Source organism: Bos indicus x Bos taurus, chromosome 18 (assembly GCF_003369695.1).
Source record: "Bos indicus x Bos taurus breed Angus x Brahman F1 hybrid chromosome 18, Bos_hybrid_MaternalHap_v2.0, whole genome shotgun sequence".
Classification (NCBI taxonomy): Eukaryota; Metazoa; Chordata; class Mammalia; order Artiodactyla; family Bovidae; genus Bos; species Bos indicus x Bos taurus.
The window spans coordinates 42,148,748-42,174,832 of NC_040093.1; the positions used below are offsets into that span (position 1 = coordinate 42,148,748).

Genomic DNA, 26,085 nt, shown 5'->3' on the forward strand with positions numbered 1-26,085 from the left:
TGTTCTGTGCAAAGGCAGAATTTTGAAACATTTATGTTGGCTGAGCTTGAACTGGGCTACACAACAGCTCGTTGGAGGAATGAAACGATCTTGTCTGGTGTTCGCCTTCCTTTGTTCTTTCACTCAGACATTAAAAATACAGCAGGCTAAAAGGAGAAAATAAATTTCAAAGATCCTGCTAGGTGTCAGGCGCAAAGAGGAGGCGAGATGTGGGGCGAGTTTGCTAAACAGATAAAGCAAGTGAATAGGGTGTGGAGTAGATTCTTTGGATACGGAGACTTAACTCTGTCCTGGCTCCTTATAGCCCCCTTGGGGTATTTCTTAAGCATGGATCCAGTGGGCTCAGCAGTCAAGAATCCATCTGCGAGGCAGGGGACTTGGGTTCAATCCCTGGGTCAAGAAGATACCCCGGAGAAGGAAATGACAACCCATTATATTCTTGCCTGGGAAATCCCATGGACAGAGACGCTTGGTGGACCCGACCCAGGAAATCGGGTTGCAAAAAGTCGAACACGACTTAGCAACTTAACAACAACAACAAGCGCACCTGCCACCCCATTTCCTGGGTTAGGTTTTTTTACAGAGCATTCTAGTGTGCTTTAGTGAAATAGCTATTTTCTGTGTTCTTGGCTCTGGGCATGGTGTGGCTTGGATACTCAAAAACAATAAACTTACTTATTGATGTATAGTATAAATACAGAAAAGTTTTCTGGAAATCACAAATGTGCACTTTCTATATATATGTGTTCACTAGTTGAATACACCCATGTAACCCCCGGTTGCATCAATAAACAGAACATTAGTTTGGACACATTGTCTCCAAAGAACCAAAATGATTTTTTTGGAACTCTCTTCCCATTGCAGATCAGATTTTCATATATTTGATAAATACCTAGGGTGATCATATAGTTTATCTTCCTAACTGGGAAAACTTTGGGAGCGAAAACGTACCATGGGCATAAACTGGAATTGTCCTGGCTACTGTAAATAGTGCTGCAATGAACATTGGGGTACACGTGTCTTTTGAGCAAGGAGGCTCAAGAGTGAGGGGATATCTGTATAATTATGACTGATTCACCTTGTTGGATGGCAGAGACCAAGACGACATTATAAGGCAATTTTCCTCCAATTGAAAAACAAGCAACAATAAAATGGAATTGTCCCAGGAAGTGAGAAATGTGCGTTCACTGTATCTCTCACAATGGTACACGCTAATCGAGCACTGTGTTCTTGAGTCTCTACTTGGTACTGCAGTGCTCCATCCTCTTTCTGCCCTTCTTTCCCCGCTCTGTGATCCAGGAAGTAGACTCTTGTGTACTGCATCTCTGCGTCTCATTGCCCTTTGGCTTCAGCCAATGGGAAGGCCAGCAGGAAATCCTAAGTTGGAAGAGAGAGAAAGAGTATTTTTTCCCTCCCTTTACTGGCTCTGCATCTCTGGCTATGTCTTCCCCCTTCCATGGTTACAGCTCCTGCCGGGGTGGCCCTCGTCCAAGCCCCAGATGCTCTGGCCTCTAGTAGCACAGTTTCCTCCTCTTGTCTTTCAGCTCTAAGAGATGGAACAGTTTTTCTCTGCTGCTAGTCTTTAGGTGTCTCAGTATCCCACCATGGCCCCCACACCTGCCCACAGCTATGAGTAATTCCTTCATCACGGCTTTCTTGTTGGAACCTTCCCAAGTGAATTCTGTTTCTTACCCGGATTCTGACTTATACAACTGCTTGCTGTGAGCCACCACTAATCCACATCAGTTTAGGATGCCTTTACAATAGTCCAGAAAGTAGTGGCCATTGTTGTCCCCATTTCTTAACAAGGAAACTGAGAACGGAGATTTAAAATCATTTACCGAGACATACAGGTAGAAAGTTGTGGAACTGAGTCTTACAGGAGTGGCTGGAATCTAGAGATAATGGTATGGGTCTTGCTCAGAATGGCCTTCAAATTGATGACTTTGAGGCCTCTGATCACATCCTGTAATGACCAGGGAGCTCCCAGCAGTTCAGTGCAAAGCCCAAAATTCAGAGAAGAGACTCAGATAAGAAAAAGACTCAGACTGGTTTTCATTAGACAGATAAAGCATCGACTATCTACATTCTTGTCTTTTTAAGCTATTGCTTTAATATTGTAAAGCAGTAAGGTCACCTGAACTGCAGCATGGGCACCTCCTGGCAATTTGTTAAAAATGCAAAATTCCGGGCCCCACCCCAGACCTACTGGATTGGATAATCTGTAGTGGGACCCAGCAACCTATATTTTAAGAAACTCCGCCCCCGCCCAGCCCCCGGGGGATTCTGATACCCTGGCCTTTGAGGTCCTTAGCTTCCTGCCTGAAGCTTGGCACTGTCTGGCTATCAGAGTTCCTTGGAATTTCCCAAATTCTTTCTTTGTCTGATGGGATTGAGAATAAATGAGAAGATGACATGAAAACCCCAGAACCCCTGTCTTCCTGCTTCCCCTGTAGACTTCATCTCTATTTGTGCAGCTGTTGAAATCGCTGAAGCAGTTGTTCATGAATATTTCAGGGCCTCTGACAAATCCCAAGTCTGATTACCAGAACACAGAGGGAGGAACCCCAGAAATGGCTGTTCTTACAGGCTGTTGCAATAGAGCTAGTTATTTATTCACTGAATCCTGGCAGGGCCCCCAAATCTGGAAGGAGGAGTCCTTGGTCAACACAGGGCCCATGTCTGATGAGGGGTAGAGGTTATGGCTGACCTTCTCTGAGAAGTTGCTAGAGTAATAGTGATGAGGACATTCTCAACACTGTGATTTAAGTGGGGCTCCATTACTTGGTGATAAGTAACAGAAACTGAATTAAAGGAGAAACAAAAGAAGTCTATTAGAAGATATATCAGTTAGGGTTCAGTCTAAGAAACAGAACCAGTAGAAAATATAATTAAGAGGTTTATTGCAAGGAATTGGCTGACTAGGCAAGTCCTAAATCTGTATGATAGGCTCTCAGGAAGGCAGGCTGGAACTCTCAGGCATGGGCTAGAGATGTGGTCCACAGGCAGAATTTCTTCTCTTCTAGAAAGCCTCTATCCTGTTCTTCAAGTCATTTGTCTGATTGAATTAGTTATGCCCAGATTATCTAGAATAATCTCCCTATGGAAAGTCAACTGATTAGGGACCTTAATCACATCTACAAAATTCTTGCATTGTAGCACTGGCATTAGTATTGATTAAGTAACTGGAGACTATAGCCTGGCCACATGGACACATAAAACTGACCATCAGAGAAAAGCATGGAGTTGTTCTAAGAATAAAGGAAAAGCCACACTAAAAGAATCAAGGACTCTTCTAAAATCCAGGTAGCATGGAATGCTTCTTCAGGGAACCATATTAAGGAGAACTGTTCCAAATAGTTTTGACCTCATATGATTTCTCTCCCAGTCATGATTCTTGGATTAATGTGATATCTTCAATTCAGTTTCCTCATTCACTCCATACATTTGCTCTCTCTCACAGGGAGGACACTGGGTACCAACGATATTGATGTACTGACTCATTTGCCCTTTCCTACAATATACACCAAATTGTTCGGATTTACCACACAGATACTCCTATGGATAAAAGATGCTTTAAATAAAGTTCAAGATTTCTTTATACTTTTTTTGTTCTTAGACTACATCCCACTATATGTTAACTGTTGGAATATTATGTTCAAAAGTTGCTACAAGTACTTTTGTGTGGGTGTGTGGTTATATTATCATTGTGATAGGTAGTTTAGTTAATTCATTTCTGTTTGATTTCAGTGTTAGGGTTTACTTTCCAGACACTTTAAAATTTAACTCTGTTCTTTTAAAATAGTCACAAGGTTCAAACGTCAGAACCTTATTTAAAAGGGTGTATTCACTAAATTCTCCTTCCCTTCCTTCTCTTTTGCCCTTTTCCAGCCCATCATGATAGGAAACCATTTTCATTCATTTCTGGTTTATCTTTTCTCAGTTTCTTTTTACAAAAATACAATATATATAAAAATACTATGTTCAAATTTACTATTTTGTAATATATATTTTAATATAATATGTTAAATATGTACAATATATAATATATATAAATTAATATACAATATTTTAATATGTAATACATATTCAAATAACTATTTTTGTAATATATATTACAAAATACTATATATATATTAATTTCCATTTTCTCATGTTTCTTGCACAAAAGTTATCATATTATATACATTAATTTTTTAAAAAATGTGGTAAAAAATACATACACAAAACTTTCCATCTTAGCTATCTTAAGTGTATATAGTTCAGTACTTTAAATTATATTCACATTGATATGCAATGAAACTTTTTCATCTTACCAAACTAAAACTTTATATCCATTCATTTCCCTCTCCTTTCAGCCCTTCAGTTCAGTTCAGTCACTCAGTCATGTCCGACTCTTTGCGACCCCATGAATTGCAGCACGCCGGGCCTCCCTGTCCATCACCAACTCCCAGAGTTTACTCAAACTTATGTCCATCAAGTTGGTGATGCCATCCAACCATCTCATCCTCCATCATCCCCTTCTCCTTCTGCCCCCAGTCCCTCTCAGCATCAGAGTCTTTTCCAATGAGTCAACTCTTCTCATGAGGTGGCCAAAGTACTGGAGTTTCAGCTTTAGCATCATTCCTTCCAAAGAAATCCCAGGGCTGATCTCCTTCAGAATGGACTGGTTGGATCTCCTTGCAGTCCAAGGGACTCTCAAGAGTCTTCTCCAACACCACAGTTCAAAAGCATCAATTCTTCGGCACTTAGCTTTCTTCACAGTCCAACTCTCACATCCAAACATGACCACTGGAAAAACCATAGCCTTGACTAGACGGACCTTTGCTGGCAAAGTAATGTCTCTGCTTTTGACTATGCTATCTAGGTTGGTCATAACTTTCCTTCCAAGGAGTAAGCGTCTTTTAATTTCATGGCTGCCATCACCATCTGCAGTGATTTTGGAGCCCCAAAAAAGTCTAACACTGTTTCCACTGTTTCCCCATCTATTTCCCATGAAGTGATGGGACCAGATGCCATGATCTTCGTTTTCTGAATGTTGAGCTTTAAGCCAACTTTTTCACTCTCCTCTTTCACTTTCATCAAGAGGCTTTTGAGTTCCTCTTCACTTTCAGCCATAAGGGTGGTGCCATCTGCATATCTGAGGTTATTGATATTTCTCCCAGCAATCTTGATTCCAGCTTGTGCTTCTTCCAGCCCAGCGTTTCTCATGATGTACTCTGCATATAAGTTAAATAAGCAGGGTGACAACATACAGCCTTAACGTACTCCTTTTCCTATTTGGAACCAGTCTGTTGTTCCAGGTCCAGTTCTAACTGTTGCTTCCTGACCTGCATATAGGTTTCTCAAGAGGCAGGTCAGGTGGTCTGGTATTCCCATCTCTTTCAGAATTTTCCCCAGTTTATTGTGATCCACACAGTCAAAGGCTTTGGCATAGTCAATAAAGCAGAAATAGATGTTTTAGCCCTTGGCAACCGCCATATTAATCGTTTCTGTAAAACAGACTAGCAGTCCTATTGAGCCAAAGGAGCGGAGACCAGTGAAGGTGATTGGCTTTCAGCATCTCAGTTGTCACAGCAACAGGCAGAGTGGAAATACTATCATTATGGTGCAGATGAAGAAAAAGAGGCTTTGGGCACTCGTAGGGGAATGAGACCCAAAAAAAGGAAATAAATGAAAAAAAAAATGGCCAGTGGTTGTAAAACCCATGAGAAGAGATAAAACGGACTGAGAGGGGAATTGGGGGAGAATCTAAGGAGGTGACTGTTCAAAAGAAAGAAAAGAGCTAGCAAAGAGGAGAATGGAATGGGAGTGATCAGATGGGGTGGTGGGAACAGCATGTTCAAAGGCCCCGAGGCAGGAACATGTGGGCTATGCTAGAGAAAACCCAGTGAGAGAGTGTGGGTTTTACTCTAAGCAGCTCCCTCTGTTCATCTCATGCATATGCATGTGTGATGTTAACTCCACTTCAGCTGTTTTGTTCTTTGGAGTAGAATGTGGAGCCATTTCTTAATTGCTCTATATTTAGCTTTGTTTAAAAATCTATAATTTAAAAACCACCAAGGGCTGGGCTGGTAATTCAGCTTCCATGGTCCATTTACTCGTTGGCTTTTGCTTCTGAGCCAGCCCACCAAGGTGACAGCGTGTGCCAATCACGATGGAAGTATTTGTTAGCAGAACATCTGCTCCCTGAGAGCTGGTCCAGATCTAGTTGCCAAACCCCAGAACTAATCTCAGGACCCCTTAGTTTAGTTTCCTGAAAAGGAGGGCTGGAGAGGGACAGCAGAACAGCTGGGGCCTAGTGCAAGGGGTGGGAATCAGCATCACATGTCCAGGATCAATTCATGTCTGGGTTGTGTTACTTATTTTTTATTTTTTTGGCCTTGCCAGTGACATGTGGAATCTTAATTCCCTGTTGTTTAGTTGCTCAGTCGTGTCCGACTCTTTGCGACCCCGTGGATTGTAGCCTGCCAGGCTCCTCTCTCCATAGGATTGTCCAGGCAAGAATACTGGAAGGGGTAGCCGTTCCCTTCTTCAGGAGATCTTCTGGATCCAGGGGTCGAACCCAGATCTCCTGCATTGCAAGCGGATTCTTTTACTGTCTGAGCCACCAAGGAAGCCTCATAGTTTTATTGTCTACATTTATACAATGGCGAGTAAATAAGAGCCTACTTTAGTGTGACTGAAGTTCTGAGCTCCACAAGAAAGATGTTAGCATTGAACAGGTGATACATAACATATTAAAAAGCAATTATTTTTTTCTTTCCTTCTGATGGCTGGTAGCTTGCCTGTTTCCCCTTAAATGTATCTATTTCCTACACGATAGCTCTCAAAAAATAATAATAAAGCTGGCCTTTTTAAATAAGAACACTGATTATGGAGGATGCTTTGTCAGGTTCGCAGGGGCTGCAAAGTGTGTAGAAAGGTTATGCTGGTCAACACGATGCAAGGTGGGTGGTTATTTATTCACATAAGACTCTCCCAGAACAATCCAGAAAGAGAAGCCTCAAAGACACACTTGAAAGGTGACGGTAAGAGTGGAATGCATCAGCCAACCTGCGAGGGACACCATCACCCTGTCTCCCTAATTATGGGCCTGTTGCAAGTCTGAAGAGAGAGTTCTCTGTATAAAACACTCGAATACAGATCAACGCTGGAGCCTGTGACACCCCCCTTCTCTTCCCCCACACTGCCTGATCGAGATGCTTCTGTACTTCAGCAGAACCTGGAGGCGGGAATGACACTTCATCACTAATGAACCTGTAGCCGGGCATCTCAGACTCTCATCTCCTCTGCCTGCTTTGCCCCAGTCCCTGTCCAGCCAGCTTGGGGACAGTGGAGTAGTTACTGCTGTGCTGAGTGACAGGCTTTTGGCCTCCAATCAGCCAACCAATGATTTGAAACAGAAAAAGGTAGTCTTGAGATTTGAATCCAGGACTTGCTACCTCCAAAGCCCATGTTCTTCCCACTAAGAAAATCCCATGGGCTTCCAATGGTTTAGGAAAAACAAGATATGTCAGTAGCCTGGCATTCAAGGTCTCAGTTTCCCTGACCCTTCTTATATCGGCCAGCATCTCAAATCTGGCATGGACAGCCTCTGCACTTATCATTTCCAGAATGCTCTTTGAACTACCTTGCAAATACTCTGTATCTGGAATCCTTGCCCTTCATCTCTCCTCCCTTATGCTGCTCATAGCTTAACATAAGCTCTGGGAAGCCTGTTCTCTCTTCTTCATTGTGAGGTATACAACCTGGTCCTGTGCTTGACCGTCTGCTTATCTGAATCACTTCATCCCCAAACATCACAGAGCAAGCACATTTATAGCAATATCCCATTCTCCCTATAGTTCTTGATCAACACTTGGCCTAGAAGAAGTGGGTGGGTTCTAGCCCCAGTTTTTATTATTTGTAAACTCCATGATTTTCATTGGAAGGACTGATGCTGAAGCTGAAGTTGCAATACTTTGACCACCTGATGTGAAGAGCCAGCTTACTGGAAAAGACCTTGGTGCTGGAAAAGATTGAGGCCAGGAGGAGAAGGGGACATCAAAGCATGGGATGGTTGGATGGCATCACTGACTGAATGAACGTGAGTGTGAGCAAACTCAGGGAGATGGTGAAGGACAGGGAGGCCTGGTGTGTTGCAGTCCATGGGGTCACAAAGAGTTGGATGCAACTGAGTGACTAAACAATAAAACTCGGTGATGTTTGGCAAGTGATAATTACTTTTCAGCCTCACTTTTCTTATTTTTATGGAATTAACAATCCATGGTCTATCAACAGAGTTCTTAGAAGTGGGGACAATAAGATAAGAAATTGGAAACCACATTTTAAACTTGTCAAGTAAGTGTATTATTATAAATATTACATGTTTTGCATTTTCCTCCGTCACATTTTGCCCAGCAAACGTTCCTGTGAAAAGGAGGTCAGAGAAAGTATTTTCCCAATTTTTATAGATGGGAAAACAGGAACCTACGAAGGCTTAAGGAAGAGGAAGCAGAAATTGAAACTGATCCCTGAGAGGGTCTTTAACTTCTTGACTTCTGGCTTTTTTGTTAGATCACAGGTTTCTTTAAGAGCCCTCCTGTTCTTATTCTCAGGGAAATAACACTTTTAATAATGCAAACTTGGAAAGCTTTTAGTGAGTGTGTACTTTGCACCAGAAAGACATTCAAAGGTTTGGACTGGCTCAGGGAGCCTTTGTTAGTCAGTTTCAGTCTGAGAAATTGAGCTGCAGTAAGAGGTTGGGGAGGAGCCAGGAACGGTCCGTGGTCTGCTGCACCACTGACCAGCCAGGTGGGCATGTTGGTTACCTGCTTTTTATCTCGGGTTCCTCATCTGTTAAAGAGCATCTCTGAAATCTTACTTATAAACTGCTCAGAGCAATGGCTCAACTACTACTGTTGTTTATTTGCACAACAAATATTTGGTAAATGCCTACAGGGTACTAGACATTGTTTTAGGCACTGGGCATATGGCGGTCATCAGAACAAAGTCCCTGCCTTCACCGGGCTTCTAGTCACAATGGCAGGCAAAAAAAAGAGAAAAAAAATCAATGAATATAAGATTTTTAAGTCATTAGTTAGCTTCTCTTACTGTCATTTTTATAGATTATTACATTTTTCATTTGATTTTATTGGCAGAGAATGTGAACATTTACTGGGTCATTGATTCTAGACTTCTAAAGACTCATCCTGATTTTATATCAGTGTTTCATTGCTGATTACTCACTGGAAAATAGCCACCCAAGAGACAATTCTACTGTAGCCTGGAACTATTATAAAACCGGTTTAGGTCTGTGATACTAAATGGTATAAGCTCAGGGTTTGCTGAAATTAGGGCTTACTAACTTAAATTACTGCTGAGGTCAGGTGAGTCACATACAAAGGGGCAGCTGGCAGGAATTGAGACCGAGAGACTGCTGCCGTGAGGAGGAGTGGACACAATGTAGCTGGATCTTCTGATTTTGAGATGGGGCAATTCAGAGATTTTTCTGTGAACTTTCCTTATTTTTATTTAGTGGCAACACACTCACCTTTAAGATGAAACCCTTGAGTTGGGCCAAGTGTGGATTAAACAAAATCCTGGAGGTCAAGTTCAGCCCAAGAACTACCAGTTTGCAAAGATCTTTGATTTACATCATTGTGTATGATTTTCAACTTTGTCCTAAACCACCTGGCCTTTTGAAGACACTGCAATTTCCTTCCTTTTGTCAGCCTCTTTCCCCAGGGTTATCTATGGCAGCCATCCCCATAAATAGATTTTCTGTGCCAGACCATTGCACCACCAGAGAGCCTGGTGAGCTTGGGTAGTGGAATCCTCTCCATGGCAGCCTGGTTTTTAGCAGGTCTTAGAGTCCATCTGTGGAGAAGGTGATGGCACCCCACTCTAGTACTCTTGCCTGGAAAATCCCATGGATGGAGGAGCCTGGTGGGCTGCAGTCCATGGGGTCACGAAGAGTCGGACACGACTGAGCGACTTCACTTTCACTTTTCACTTTCATGCATTGGAGAAGGAAATGGTAACCCACTCCAGTGTTCTTGCCTGGAGAATCCCAGGGACGGGGGAGTCTGGTGGGCTGCCGTCTATGGGGTTGCACAGAGTCGGACACGACTGAAGTGACTTAGCAGCAGCAGCAGCAGCAGAGTCCATCTGGGGCTTCCCAGGTGGCACTAGTGGTAAAGAACTCGCCTGTCAATGCAGGAGACATAAGAGCCGCAGGTTCGATCCCTGGGTCGGAAAGATACTCCAGGGGAGGGCTTGGCAACTCACTCCAGTATTCTTGCCTGGAGAAGCCCATGGACAGAGGAGCCTGGTGGGCTACAGTCCATGGGGTTGCAAAGAGTTGGACACGACAGAGGTGACTTAGCACAGCACAGAGTCCATCTGAGTGTTGGGGAAAGAACCCAGTCCTGCTTTCCCAACTTTAATAATCACTGACTCTGTACTTTCCATCTTTCTGGTGATGTTTGTTTTCTTTGCATATTAATATTTCCCACAGAAGAATGCTTAGATCCAAGAGGGAGCAAGCATGGGGCATGTATACAGACACATTCATGGTCCTTCTGGCCTAATACAGATGAAACCAAACCCCTGGGGCTCCTCTGCTTACCCCAGACATCCAGGAGACTTTAGCTCTTTGTTTTCCAAAGATTACAGGATTAAAGTTACTGGTCACCCAGTCCCAGGATATAATCAGCCGCATAGCTGAGCTGGGCTTAATTCTGTGCCAATGGTGAGTGACTGGCAGAGAATTTGGGGACAGGCCTCTATAGGAGTGTAAGTGAGTCTTTATTCCTGTGGTCTCAGAGCTGGGGAAGGCAACTCTGAATCATAACAAGCTTTTCAAGGCTTTGGACTCTGGCCTTGGTTAAATGGAATTTGGAGGTGATGAGTTGGAATTTTGACATGTGTTTTGAAGCAGCCATTTCAGCAAACCCACAAAACACCCTCAACTTCTATGGGAGCGGTTCTGAAAGTTTGAGTGTGCATCAAAATTACCTGGAGGGCTTGGAAACACAGGTTTCTGGCTCCTCTTCCAGCTTTTGATTCAAAAGGTCTAGGATAGAACCCCAAAACTTGCATTTCTGGCCAATATCGAGGTGATGCTAAGGGTGTTGGCGCAGAGATCACACTTGGAGAACCAGGACTCTAAGGAATCGGCAAACAGGTGTCTAAACAATCAGGAAATCCTTCCTTCCTCACATTCCTGCTGGTCTGTCTCCCTGTTTAGAGGCTGCCAGTACTAGTGGAAATCGAGTCGAAAAATCTGGGTTCCAGCTCTGACACTGTGTTATTAGTTCTGTAGCCTTGGGCAAGACATTTACCTTCTCTGAATCTGTTTTCCCACCTGGAAACTGAAAATAGTAATTCCAGCCATGCTTTCTTCACAGGGGTGTTGGGGAGATGCCAATGACCTTGGGGGTGCCTGTGCTCAAGACCCTTCATGCAGGCGTGAGGGACTCTTGCTGACAGAGTGGGACCTTTGGGATTATTAGTTTTACAGTCCGTCCTTGCTTTTCACTCTGGGGAGTCCTCAGTTGTGAGACTATTTTAAAGTGAAGGACCTTCCAAGTTTAAAATGTTGTTTTCATGAAGAATGAATCCTTTCTGAGAGAAAACACTGTGACTTCTTTTCTCTTCAAGAACGCCTTCCAACCTGAGATGGGTCCTCTTAGTGGAATGGACGAAACCCTCAAAATACCAGCATCTTATGGATGTTCTAAACAGACAGTGTTCCTGTTCATGTTGGGGGTTCGTTTTAAAGATTAGTAAGGAAGTGTTAGTCGCTCAGTTGTCTCTGACTCTTTGCAACCCCATGGACTGCAGCGGACAGGCTCCTCTGTCCATGGGATTCTCCAGGCAAGAATACTGGAATGGGTTGCCATTTCATTCTCCAGGGGATCTTCCCAACCCAGGGATTGAATCCGCATCTCCTGTATTGCAGGCAGATTCTTTACTGTCTACGCCATCAGGGAAGCCCCAAAGCCATATCCGGTGAGAATGGGATATGGGATATGCAGAAACCAATGCAATATTGTAAAGCAATTATCCTCCAATTAAAAAAACGAAAAAGGATTGCTGACTTGAAAAATAATTTAGAAACAAGGAAGAGCTTAAACAGGCCAAGATAATAAGTGGATCAATCTTAATATGCTGAAGAGCAGCATGGGGTCTTTTCAAAATGGCTGGGATGTGCCTTGCCCAGAACAATCTCAAGACTTTTTCCCCAGCCCAGTGGATAGGAACTCTCCCACAATCCACTCTTGATTTCTCTCCTGATGATAAACAAATGTCTTTCACTTGGCCCAGCCCACATTCATACTGGGCAAAACAAGAATGTTTTCTCTTATATTGCCCAGGCTTTTTTTTTTTTTTTTGCAATATCAAACCTAAATCCTGTGCCGAGTTTGCAGTTAACTGTCTGGCCATCATGTGACAAGGGCTACAAAGGATAATAGTCCAGATGAAGAGGGCAACCTGGGGCTGAGAGATAAGATGAACATCCCACCTTCCCTGCTCCTTAGCATGAAATCCCAGCATCTTCCAAAGAAAGACTAGAGAGAGCTTGTGATGCTGTTTTAAGCTTTCATCTAGTTTGTTCCTTAACTGGCCAATAGTGTGTGCCTATGGGCCATCCAAAAGAAATCTAGAGCCAACTGGATTATAGGTTTAATGTTACCCCTCAGCCCTCTGCTGTGAAGTGGGCAATTTCATTAAAGCAAAGAGGGAAAGAATGTGAGATGACCCCTGCTCTGTGCCCCGCTGCCTCACCAGTCCCACATCTATGTTAGCTGCTCCTTGAATCAAGGATTAGTGGGGTAGGGACTTCCCTGGTGGTCCAGTGGTTGGGACTTCCAATGCAGTGGGTGCAGATTTGGTCCCTGGTTGGAGAGCTAAGATTCCATCTGCCTCGTGGCCAAAAAAAAAAAAAAAAAGCAAAACCAATATTGTGACAAATTCAGTAAAGACATTAAAAATGGTCCACATTAAAAAAAAAAAAGATTAGTGGTGTGATATTCTGCATTCAAGTGAGCCCAAGCTCAACTTCCATCGAAGTTGAGGCAGAAAGGACGGAGTTGGAAAAATGAAATCATGGCATATTCTAGTCAAAATAATGTTTAAGGACCATCAGGTCCAACTTCCTTATTTTACAGATGGGGAAACTGAGGTCTACAAGTGGGAAAGGACATGTCCAAGTCACCTGGGTTCTAGTAAAGGAATTACAGAACTAAAAGTCGAAGTTGGAATGGCTTTGCTGCTGCTGCTGCTTAGTCGCTTCAGTCGTGTCCGAGTCTGTGCGACCCCAGAGACGGCAGCCCACCAGGCTCCCCCGTCCCTGGGATTCTCCAGGCAAGAACACTGGAGTGGGCTTTAAGGTCATCCAAATTCCCAGGTGGCGCTAGTGATAAGGAATCCACCTGTCAATGCAGGAGACATGAGAGATGTGGGTTTGATCCCTGGGTTGGGAAGATCCCTTGGAGGAGGGCATGGCAATCCACTCCAGTATTTTTGCCTGGAAAATCCCATGGACAAAGGAGCCTGGTGGACTAGAGTCCATAGGGTCGACAGAGTCGGACACGACTGAAGCGACTAAGCACAGCAAACACACAACCTATCTACCCCTTCAGTGAGTACCCATCAGGAGACAGAATTCCCCTCTGCTGCTGGAATACCTTCTGTGACAGAGAACTCACTGCTTTCAGGGCCAGCTCATTACTTTCTCCCATAGCTGGGAGCATTAGAAAATCAGTGTTTTCTTTCTGTATTCCTGTGGCTTCTTATTTTTATCCTTGGGGACATGAGATTAAATCCAAGTCTTTACTTTAATTCCCATTCCTGTGGATATTTGAGGTCATCTGTCATGTTTTCTATAAATTTTTTTTTTTTTTTTTTTGCCTACAACAAGCATCTCTTTATGCCTCCTGTGATTCACTGTGCAGGCTTCTCACCACCCAAACACTCTGCCCACATTTACCTGAATCCCTTTTGAATGTATGATGCCTCAAACTGAATGCAATCTTCCCGTGTCTAATTTGTTCTAAAGACTTAGTATCTATTAATTCATCCTAAGATCATATAGCCTGGAGGACGGCATGCCACCCCACTCCAGTATGCTTGCCTAGAGAATCCCATGGACACAGAGGAGCCTGGCGGGCAACAGTCCATGGGGTCGCACAGAGTGAGACACAACTGAAGTGACTTTGCATGCACACATGCAAGATCATATTGATTGCATTCAGAATAAACCATTCAGGATTCCTTTGGTTGTAAATGATGAAAATTAAATTCTAACTAGCTGCAGTAAAAGTGGGAATTTAATAGAGATGAATGGCTCCAGGGGCTCAAGCAACATTTGTCTGAGGTAGGTATCTCTGTATTTTCTCAGCTTTGCAATTGTTGGCTCCACGGCTAGGAAAGATAAGTGCCTACCATGCTCTCTTAGTCCATTTGGGCTGTTATAACAAAATGCCACAGGCCAGGCAGTTCATAAACAAGTTCTCACAGTTCTGAAGGCTCTAAGTCCTTCATCGGAGTGCCAGCATGCTTGGGGAGGGGATCTCTTCCAGGTCACAGACTTCCCATTGTGTCCTCATATGGTGGAAGGGGCTAGGGACCTCTCAGGAGCCTCTTTATAGAATGTTAATCCCATTCACGAGGGCTCCACCCTCATGGCTTAAACATCTCCCAAAGGCCCCACCTCCTAATACCACCATCTGTCGGGGTTTGGACTCCAGCATAGGAATTTTGGGAGAACACATTCAGACCACAGCATAGACCAGGTTTAAATGTTCAAAGCTCCTGGTACGTGGGAATAAAAGAGAGTGGGCCTCTGTATTAGTCTGCAAGAGCTGCCGTCACAAAGTCCCACAAACGGAGTGGCTTAAACAACAGAAATTGTTTCCCAGTGCTGAAGACTAGAAGTCTGAGATCAAAATGTCGCCAGGGTTGGTTTTTCTTCTCAGAGCTGTGATAAGAATCTACTCCATGCCTCTCCCCTAGCTTCTGCTGGTTTGCTGAAAGTATTTGGTGCTCTCTGGCTTTGTAAAAGCATCACCCCAACCTCTTCATCTTTACATGGCCCTCTCCTATGTGTGAGCCTGTGTCTGAATTTCCTCTTTTTATAAAGATGCTCATCACAGTGTATTAGGAGTCCCACCGATTCCAGTAAGACTTCATTGTAACTAATCACATCTGCAATGATCCTATGGCCCAATAACATCAGATTGTCAGGTATTTAGAGTTAGGACTTCACCATACATATTTTGGAGAAGGAACACAGTTCAAACCATAACAGCCTCTTTCACAATAATACTGCCAAGAACACCCAAGGCTGCATTTTGTGGGTTCTAGTGAGCCACACACCCATCCCTGAACTGATTAATCACAGTAATGCTGGGACAGAGACACGTCTTCTCCTGGAGCCCCTGGTAAAGTCAACAACCCAAACCACAGGGACTGGGAGTAGGGGAAGGGAGGGTCTCAAGGAAAATGAAGGTGCCCATAGAAGAGGCAGTAATGGGTGTTGCACACACAAAACCTAGACATTTACTACTCAAGGGCAACTGAGCAAATCAGAACCCCGGGTCCAGCACCTGGGCAACAGCTGAGGCTATAGCAATACGCCACTCCAAGAACGCACTTGACTCCCTTTAAAAAGAAATGGTGTGTGTGTTGTCATGAATCAATCCGGAAAGTTGGGCTGCCAAATATTTCAGTTCTTACGAGGCCTCACAGAAGCCACTTCGGCTCTTGGTAGTTTGGTGTTTTGCATTCATTTCTTTTCATATCGGAAGATTAAAACAATAGCTTCTGGTTATCATCCCACATATTATTGATTAAAATCCTTGCCCGAAGACCTTCCATCTCACTTTTCAGCGTGGCATGATTTACTTTTCTTTTTACTCCCTGTAACAGATGATTAATGCTGATCTCTGGAGTCCCGGTGAGATGAAGCTGGGTGTCAGGTACGATTTGTCAGCTTGGAAGTATAGATTATTTTATGTTTCTCGAACTTTGTGGCCAAGGGAACACAGCTCTTGATGGTTAAATCCATCCACACTTTCCCCCTGGGCTATGAAATGCCAGAAACATTAAATAGCCCACTTAATACATAACCTCATTCTGTATGCTTGACTATTTTGTTTTTAATTTTTCTTCCCTTTCCCGGCTGCTCACATGAAATGGGATCAAAGAAAAAAATTATCCTCACTGGATTTTGTTAAAATATTAATAGGTTAGGGTTGACTGGCTAAATTGAATATCTTTGCTGATCTCACTTGCATGTTTAACTTGTGCTTAGGAAAATATGTTTCCTAGGTGATAACCTTTTATGTACCAGCCTGACTTCATTGAAATGCATAGAGATAAAAATATGTCACGCTCAGCGGCTGTGCTATTCTTGTGTGGCACTGTGATTATTCAGATGGTAATTGACCCCCACCTGTAGACAGCTCCGATTCTGTAGTCAATCATTTCATTTGATGTTAAAATATGTGAAAGTACAATTATATAATTTACATTACAAATCATGCTGAATGCCAGGGGTCTCTGAACCGCTGACAAACGCAAAGAAATCGGGGTTGGGGGAGAGGCCTCTGGTCAATAAATGAAGTGAATTACACCAGGCGAAGGGTTCACTTTTCTTATTTGTGTCCATAACAAGAGCTTTTGTGCATGTGTCATTGAAAGAGTAGCTATGGCCTTCTTTCTGAAACCGTAAATGGCAACGTTTCAGATGCCTTTCTGAGGATGTCTCCCCTTTCTCTGGCAAAGAATCACTCCTCCCATTAGTTAGAGAAGTGAGGGCTTGTCCAGGCCAGAAGGGAAAGCAGAGAATCTAATAAAGGGAAGAGGGCGTCAGGTCTGGGAGGTTGCAGTGCCTACTTGATGCCAAACCCAACACAGATGTGAGTGGTAGATGTGAATTACGCTTGCCCATTTCCAAACTTCAGATCTCGACCATCAAACGTGAAGCGTACTAATATTATTGAGTCAGTTATTGTTTATCTAATATTCAATATGTTCTTTCATATTGGGACAAGTGTTTTAGATACATTATCTAGACAACCCTCCCAACTCCATCATATGACTTGGGTCTGCAATCAGTCTCCTTTTCAGATGAAGAGGGATTACCGGGCTTGCCCAGGGCCATTTAGATAGAAAGTCAAAAGTGAGTGGTGGCAGAGCCTGGGCTGGTGACCACCCTCCTCTTCTGGATCGGGCATCAAATATTTGTGGTGGCCATGCAGAACAGGAAAGGGGCATAGGACACAATTTCTGCCTCAGTGGAGCTTTTGGGAAAGAAGGTGGGTTGGGGTGGGAGTGGGCACCCTTGGTAAGGGTGGTCCAGATAGAGAACTCACCAGTGAGAAGGGTCCGATGGAGATGGACTAGGCACTGATGCACAGGGGAGGGCAGTCTCCAGTCCTGCTTCCGCTATCATAGGTCAGGGGAGGCGGCATGATTATGTCTTCGGTGAATGCGTAATATTTCCTGCATGGAGCCATCCAAAGGCACACTCTTGCTCTTCCTTCTACCACGTTCCAAGGCAGCTGGGCTGAGGGGTCCCCGGGGCCTCTAGCTTCCAGAGTGGGTGCATACTGGTCCGTTGCACAGAAGCGAAAAAGCTTCACTGCCCGCAAAGTGATTTTGGCCACCGAGAGCTGGGTTGGTTTCTGATGTGGACACCTGATCCTTGAAATGTGCTGGGAATCCTGCCCTATTGGCTACAAACAGCAGGTCTGCTGGCAGCGCCTCTCACAGGGGTGGGAGCCAGCCATATCTCCCAGCAGCCCTCGGGAAGAACACATCCCAGACGACATCACCTGGAGCAGATGCTGGTCATCAGACATCAATCGCTTCCATGGTGTTTATATTCCACCCTCCTATCTCTTAGTCACTTAGCATAATCATTGAGAGCCTAGCCTGGAGATAGATGCCTGGGTTCCAATCCTGGCTCTGTCATCTGCTGGCTGGGAGCCCTGCATATGTTAACTTCTGTTTGCCTCCGTTTCCCTATCTATAAATGAAGTGAAAAACAGTACCCGCCTTATAGAGTTGTTCTGAGTTAAAATGCCAAGCACTTAGAACAATGCCTGATACATAGTAAGAGAATACGTGCGTTCATGCTAAGTCGCTTCAGCAGTGTCTGACTCTTTGCAACCCCATGGACTGTAGCCCGCCAGGCTTCTCTGTCCATGGCAAGAATACTGGAGTGGGTTGCCATGCCCGCCTCCAGGGAATCTTCCTGACCCAGGGATTGAACCCAAGTGTCCTGCATCTCCTGCACTGGCAGAAGTATTTTTTATCACTAGCGTCACTTGGGAACTCCAAATGTTAAATAAAATTTCTTTTGTTCTTAAATAAGGATTATCTTTTTTGCCTGACTGTATATGTGAGCTAAATATATTTCTAATAAACTTAAAACATACACATAACTACAAAATATTATTTTAAAATCTGTTTATGGACTCCCAGTGGTCTGGGCACTGTACTTTGTGAATCCCCAAAGAGTAAGTTCAAAACCCTGGGTCTGGCATTTTAAGTCCCACCCAGAATTGTCCCCCACTCACCTTTGTATCACTGTCTTCCCTAACAACTTAATATATACCTTGTGCTCTGTTGGTTTTTATACTTAAACAGCACAAAGTCATTTCATTATTTTATCAAGACACAATATAGCTTAATGGTTAACACTCAGCTCTGGTGTAAATGACAGGTTTGAATGTCAGCTCTGGGCCATCTTTACTGAGTAATATCCATTACTCATCCTGTGCCCCAGCTTATACATCTGTAAAATAGGAATATAAATAGGCTCTACCTCCTTAGAGAGATTCAGAGAATTAAATGAGTTAATTCAAGAAAGTACTTAGTACAGGGCGTGGCTAAAGTGAGTGCTCGTGAAATGTGAGCTAAGCTGGTTGTTGGTATTTTGGTCCCATTTTAATGTTACATAGGGGTCCTTAAGCCTGCACGATGAATGGCCCAAAGAATGAAGCATGGACTTCTTTACCCAGGCTCTGGGGCAAGTATTTGAGGAGTTTGAGGCCCTTTCTCCCCAACTGAAAACTGCTCAGCTGGGGGTGGGAGGAGCTGACCTGGGAATGAGCCCACCATTCCTCCATTCAATCAGAAACCCCAGCAACAGAAATCACCCACTTGGTGAACGAGCCAGACATCCTGGCCAGGGAAAATTTCCCAGGCACTTTCTGGTGGCTCATTTTGAAAGTGAATTGAGACATTATTTTTAATTAAAGTGGCAATTTGCCCTCGTGAGTATTCCGTCCCTTGATGCGCAAATGGTGGCCTCTGTTTTGTCCCCTCCTTGCCTTCTCTTTCTCCTTTTAATTTCAAGCCCATCAGAAAGCCAGTTTACTAAATTAGTTTTAATGGAAATTTAGCCAACACAAATAATAATGAAATGTAAAATTATTCCTTAGCTAATGAACAGCCAGTGGCTTTGGGGTTAATCGTTTGCTTCTGGTGTCAGCTTATTTATATTGAAATAGAATTGTAATAGGATTCCAAGCTAAAACTGTTTCATCTTCTTGATCATCACTTACCTTAGGTTTTATTCTTTATCATTTGTCATTGTTTAGTAATCGGTCTCACTTTGGACCTACTTGTGAATTAATTAATTACCTAGTTAAACTTGGGTGATATTTTTTTCTTTAAAAGAAATCGTCTTATTTTACCTTAGCAATATGTTTTTATTCCAAAGCTCTCCATACACACGGAAACATCTTCTTCATTGATTTTTACATCAACTGATCATCTTGACCAGCCAGGAATCAAGGGGTTCTCCCTTTATCAGCTATGGCTGATCCCCTCAGTGTCCTCCAGACAGAGCTCTAGAAATTAATTTCTAGAAATTAATTTTCCTTCTCTAGGACTCAGTGATCCCATTTAAAAAGGTGAGGTTTGATCACTAGATCAATGCTTTTTAAACCTGTGGAGGTTATTCTAAAGTTACTGCTATGGGATATTGATGCCCTGGGGATCAGGTACTTACTTGGAAGAGAACTATTCATTCAAGTTCTCTCTTTTAAAGACAGATTTTCCTAAGTGAGTTTTTATTTGGAAAAACTGAGAGGGAGGTGAGGATTACACTATCTAAATAAAAAAAAAAGTTTAGACTAGGGATCGGGTTTAGGGAAATCACTTAAGCTCTTGAAGTATAACCGAAGCACAGGCAACAAAAGAAAAAAATAGAAAAATTGGACCATCAAGCTTAAATATTTCTATGCATCAAGACACCATCAACAGAGTGACGCAGCAGCCTATGGAATAGGGCTGCAGATAATATATCTGATAAAGGATTTTTTATTTGAGTAAAATTGCTTCACAATGTAGTGTTAGTTTCTGCTGTACAATGAAGCAAATCAGTCATATGTAAAGATGTATATCTCCCTCTTGGACCTCCCTCCCACCCACACCCTATCCCACCCAACTAGGTCATCAGAGAGCATTGGCTGAACTTCCTGTGCTTTATAGCAGGTTCCCACTAGCTATCTACTTTACACATTGTAATGTGTGCGTATGTATATGTGTATATATACATACGCTGCTGCTAAGTCGCTTCAGTCATGTCTGACTCTGTGCGACCCCATAGACCGCAGCCCACCGGGCTCCCCCGTCCCTGGGATTCTCCAGGCAAGAACACTGGAGTGGGCTGCCATTTCCTTCTCCAATGCATGAAAGTGAAAAGTGAAAGTGAAGTTGCTCAGTTGTGTCTGACTCTAGCGACCCCATGGACTGCAACCCACCAGGCTCCTCCGTCCATGGGATTTTCCAGGCAAGAGTACTGGAGTGGGGTGCATTGCCTTCTCCATATATATATGCTACTCTACCAATTTGTCCCACCCTCTCCTTTCCCATGTAGCCATGTCCATTCTCTACTTGATAAGGGATTAATATCCAGAATATACAAAGAATTCTCAAAACTCAACAACAAAAAATGAACATCGATTCAAAAATGGACAAAAAAACTTGAATAGATATTTCTCCAAAGCAGATATACAACTGGTCAAAGAAGCACATGCAAAGATCCTCACCATCCCTAATTGCTGGGGAAATATAAACCCAAACTACAGTGAGATGCCACTTCACACCTACCTACCTGGCTCTCAGGATGACTATGAAGATTAAATGACACAACACGCGGAAAGTGTTTAGCACAGTGATACTTCAATAAATTATTAACATATCAATTAGTTCTCCTGACACATATTGAGCACCTGCTGTGTGCCAAGTAAGGCATGAGGTGCTTTATGAAATACGGACCATGATATAACAATGACTTTGCAAGAGGGTTGAGAAAAAAGTTAAATGGTGTTAAAAACTTTAAATGTTTAAGTTGGTTTCTGATGACAGGTATTTGTATCAGGCTGTTCTTCATATTTCCTCATTTAGAAAAGCAAAATATTAAAAACAAAGCAAACAGAACAACCTTAGTTTTCAATCTTTAAGGCTGTCTTGTTTCTAAAATGCCTGGATGTGAAGTTAGCACCTGCCATTCTGGATGAGGCCAGCTCCCGTTATACCATCTGGAATTCACTAGAAGGTCAAATCAAGATACTTTACCCAGGCCCTTCCTGCAAAACAGAATTAGGTTAGACTATCCCAGCAGAAGTCTGGACCAGCTCAGCAAAGCTGCCAAGTGTTATGAGTTGTAATGCCACAACCTGAAGGCATCTTTGGTTCTGGTTCACCCATTGCATCCTCTAGCTGGGCACTCTGAGACCAAGAAAGAGGAAGAGGCCCTGCATCACTCAGGCCTTCGGGCATGGAAGGGGGTGCGCATGGGACATTCAAATTGTCTGTTGGTCTGTCTTGTACTATCTGCTACTGAGCATATATTTCCCTGTGGGGCCTCTGCCTCCCCCATCACCTGACCTTCCACCCAAGCCTTGTTACAGCTTACTTTTCCTTAGTGCTGTTCCTTATAACTGTTAAAAATGATTAAAGAAGACCATGTGGGTGATACAAACTTGAATACTCCACAAAGCGGGCATTTTCTGTCCCCAAGGGTCCAGAAAACTGCAGAATGGGGTGGAGGCGTGGAGCTTTCACTGGGTAAAGAATAAGGAACAACGAAGGGACAGAAAATGGATAAGGAACTAGTAAGTAAGTATAGAGCCCAGAGCTGGCGTCTGGGGACTGGCTGACTGGACAGCCTGTGTTTCAGGAGAGTCATTTACAGGAACACGGAAGTTGTCTGAGTTTCGGTTTGCTGACCTTGCACCCTGGGCAGGAGAAGCTCCACACTGAGTCTAGGAAGTTATTTTAACACAACCCTTGCTCTTTCAGCATCACACTGAAGGGTGAACTGTTTGCAGCACCGTGGTAGATGGGTTGGAAGACTTTCTCAGACTGGGGATCTGTGATTTCTCAAGTGGCCCCAGGCAGGGAGCCTCTGCCTTCTCCCACAATCCACTGCTTCAAACATGGCAGTCCCTGAGTCTGTCAACACCTGTGGAGCTGGATGGTCCAAAGATGCTCAAGTGAGTTAACCAAACTTACCAGGTTCAGGATTCCCTGCTGTCCAAAAGTATGACATTTTTCATGAAAACTTTCCTAAGCTGAAATAGTGTCAAGTGAAGAAACAATACTCCGTGACACATCTTGCCAACAGATGCATAAAATCAATTGAGATAAAGTACAGATACTCACAGATGTAGTTCAAAGCCATGGTGGCCTGATGCTGTGATGCTGAGTGTGCTGCCTGAGAAGGAGCCTGGTGGAACCACTCTCACTGTTCCAGGTGTTTCCATACTGGCTTCTGCAAAACAAACACTGTACATTATTTTCCCATTTTTGCATTTTTTTCCTAAAGGCAAAAACTCTCTTTGGATTTCTTTCAGTTAGTGAAACAGGTACTAACGTAGGTCTTTCCTAAAAGCGAGGAGGTGTTAAGCGAACTTTCAAATAGTGGGGGATACCTGTACTCAGGACCCCTGAACCTGCTTTCATAAAGGGTGGAATCCCTGAGCCCTTCCTTTGGGAATTCCAATTCAGTGTATTCCAAATGGAAACTGGGAATCTGAATGTTTAACAGCATCCAGGTGATGTTAGGATTTATCCAGTTAAGTCATTATTTCCTGCCTTTCCTTCCTCCATGAGCTTGCAGATAAGAAAATCGAGTCTCAGAGATAAGAAATAATATTTTCAAGTGTGGAAAAAGAGTTCTAGAGGCTACCTACCTTTTTAAAAATAATTCATCTTTGTCCTCAAAAGCCTGGAGGAGGAAGACCCTAAAAGGATAACCGTTCCTTTGTTGTTCACAACCTTGACCGTGGAGCAGCTCTTTCTCGTCTCACCTTCAGGATAATCATTGTCATCTTCCTTTGGCAATGACTTCAGAGTCACCCCACCCGTGAGTCCTCTATAAAAACACCCCGTGTCAGTTCACAGAGAGGAGTCACAATGTGCCTGGGAACATCTCTCTCCTAAAATTATAAAAGAAAAACATCAGCCTCTAAATATATCAACCACGATGAGCCTTCTATTTTTGATCCATTGTTGTACAGCTTGAGATCCCCAGCTATTAGCGTGCTAAGCTTGGCCGAAATTAGACCGGAGATATTAAAAGCAATTAATGTTCTTCCTTTTCATTTTATTTATTTATTTTTCAGTTTCACGAGGCAATTACTTAAGAGGCTTTCAGGAGAAATCCTGAGCATCATTTTCAATCAGCAGAATGAAAACATCGCCTTTTGTGATTTGGCAAATAAACGACAGGGAGAAATGACTCGCTTCTATGTCGCTGTGTACTATTCATTAAAGGCTAATTGCTGTGGTCTCTAAATGAAATACGGCAAACTGTTCCACCTCTGTGCCAGTTTGTTTAAAATCTGCAAAAGCTTTATTATTAACACTATTTAATTATGAGAATGTCAGCCTTAGAGAATTCCAAACCCACACTTTCCCTTCATCATTAGTAACAGGCCAAAATGAAACACTTTCAACAATGAAGGGTTCATATTTCAAGCTTATACAGTAGCTGCTAAAAGGCTATACTCAGAAAATCAATTTTATTAAAGTCCTTCCAGCACTAAAGGGACTTGCATGCAACTAAGCAATTTTAAAAACATGTCCAGGAGTCGCGACTTTTTGATTCATGTTTTTAGTGGGGTGGTTTTGGACTGTTTTCAATATTGTCTCCTAACAGTGGGGTCAGAAGTGATTTGGGGAAGGGCTGAGCAAGGCACGGGGAACGTGACCTCATACTTTCTCGCTGCCTCGATTTCCATCAGACGTGGGGATCTACGGGCCAGGCAATTTAGAGAGAGGGGTGACAACCTGCAAGGCTGGGAATGGGAGGGGAGGGGCAGCGGGGGAAGGAGACAATGCTTTGCTCTTTTACTTTTTTTTTCTTAGTTTATTATTATTATTATTCATTTTAAACTCAGGGAAATAAAATTATCTACGGATCTAAGTCACAGATGTACCAGCTTAGGCCCTGAAGTCTGCATGAGCGCTCCGCAGTTTTCTTTCACTAACCCTCCCAGTACCAAGCTTTGTTCAAACTCCTCATTTGGCAGTTCATTGGCCGCCTTTCTACAATCATCTACACTATATATTTCTATCATGGAACTTTTCCCTTGGTGATTTCTGTGTCTTGTCTCCTCGAAAAGGTCTTAAGTGTTTTGAATACAGAGACCGAGATCCCATCTCTTGAAACTCTTTTCCCAAACTCTTGCTCTCATCTTTAATGACTACTTCTCCAGTTGCCCATGTCTCTTCTCCCCAACCTTTTGGCAAACCCTTTGGTGTGGTGTGGCTGTGTCGCCAGCATCTAGAGCAGTGCTTGGCACGTGGCAGGAATCAACATCAGTGGGTTGGACCCATTGGTGTATTAATAATCAATGGATGCATCTCTGTGATTCCTAGACAGGGCTTTTGTTTTTGGGTAGGTACACAATAATTTCTTTCAGTATTACCATTTTAACATTTTAATATCATTAAGTATTTCAGTATTATTGTTTGGGGACTAATTGGCAGGGTAACCTGGGAACGAATGTACAGGCCCCCAGATGGGACAACCTGAGTCTGAATCCTGGTGATGTCTATTCTAAGCTGTGGCATCTTCCCAAGGTGGACTCCTGACCACTTTAAGGCAAGAATTGGGCCCTTCTGCTTCCCAGTTCCTCTGCCCTTAGAAAAATGGCAAATAACGTGGGCTTTATTATCACACAGACCTCCATTACAACAGGGATTTTGTTCTGTTCTTCTATGACCTTAGGCTTATTATCTAACTCTTGATTTCCTTAGGTATAAAATGTACACAGGAATGTCTAGTCCCCAGATTGTTCTAAGGATTAAATGAGATGATGGTTGTGTAGCATTAGTGATTGATTTGGTACATGATAAGCTTAATAAATGGGAGGACTTTGATGACAAAAAACAAGCACGATGGCTATCGTTTGTTTGATTGTGGGGGAACAGGGTTAAGTTTTCAGTGTGAAAGCGTAGTGGAGAAGCTGGGATATTTGAGCTTATTCCCAAGTCTTTGTGGCTGAAGGCAAGGACTTCCATATCTCAGTTTTGTCATCTTTGAAATGGGTACAGTTGTGCTTGCCCTGTTAGCATCCCAATGTTGTTCTGAGTCTAAAATGAAAGAATAGGTCTCAAGGCAATGGTGTGATACACAATTACTCACCTTCTATCAAAAATAAGTATTTCTTGAGGATTTGACGCTGGCCTAGTACCTACCATTGTGATGAGGACATGTATCATGTAAACCCCATCTTCCAGGATAAGGTAAGGGTGTTAGTTGCTCAGTCATGTCCGACTGTTTGCAACCTCATGAACTGTAGCCCATCAGTCTCCTCTGTCCGTGGAATTCTCCAGGCAAGTATACTGGAGCAGGTAGCCATTCCCTTCTCCAGAGGATCTACTCTACCCAGGGATTGAACCCAGGTCTCCTGCATTGTGGGCAGATTCTTTACCTTCTGAAACACCCGGGAAGCCTGAGGTAAACGTAACTCTTACATTTATTGAGCTCTTGCTATAGAGCGACACTGTTCCCAACACTTTGCAGATTAACTCATTTTATCCTCACAACAAATCACTAGGACAGTG

The 26,085-nt window shown here is 43.3% G+C and overlaps 1 long non-coding RNA gene across 1 annotated transcript; it reads right to left on the reverse strand.

Moving 5' to 3' along the window:
- Positions 1–1,107: 1,107 nt before the first annotated feature.
- LOC113876849 lies at positions 1,108–23,436 on the reverse strand. The gene is made up of 3 exons (XR_003506589.1): positions 23,205–23,436; positions 22,675–22,783; positions 1,108–1,377 (listed from the first exon to the last, which is right to left on the reverse strand). It is a non-coding gene; the product is annotated as an uncharacterized LOC113876849 (long non-coding RNA).
- Positions 23,437–26,085: the final 2,649 nt, after the last annotated feature.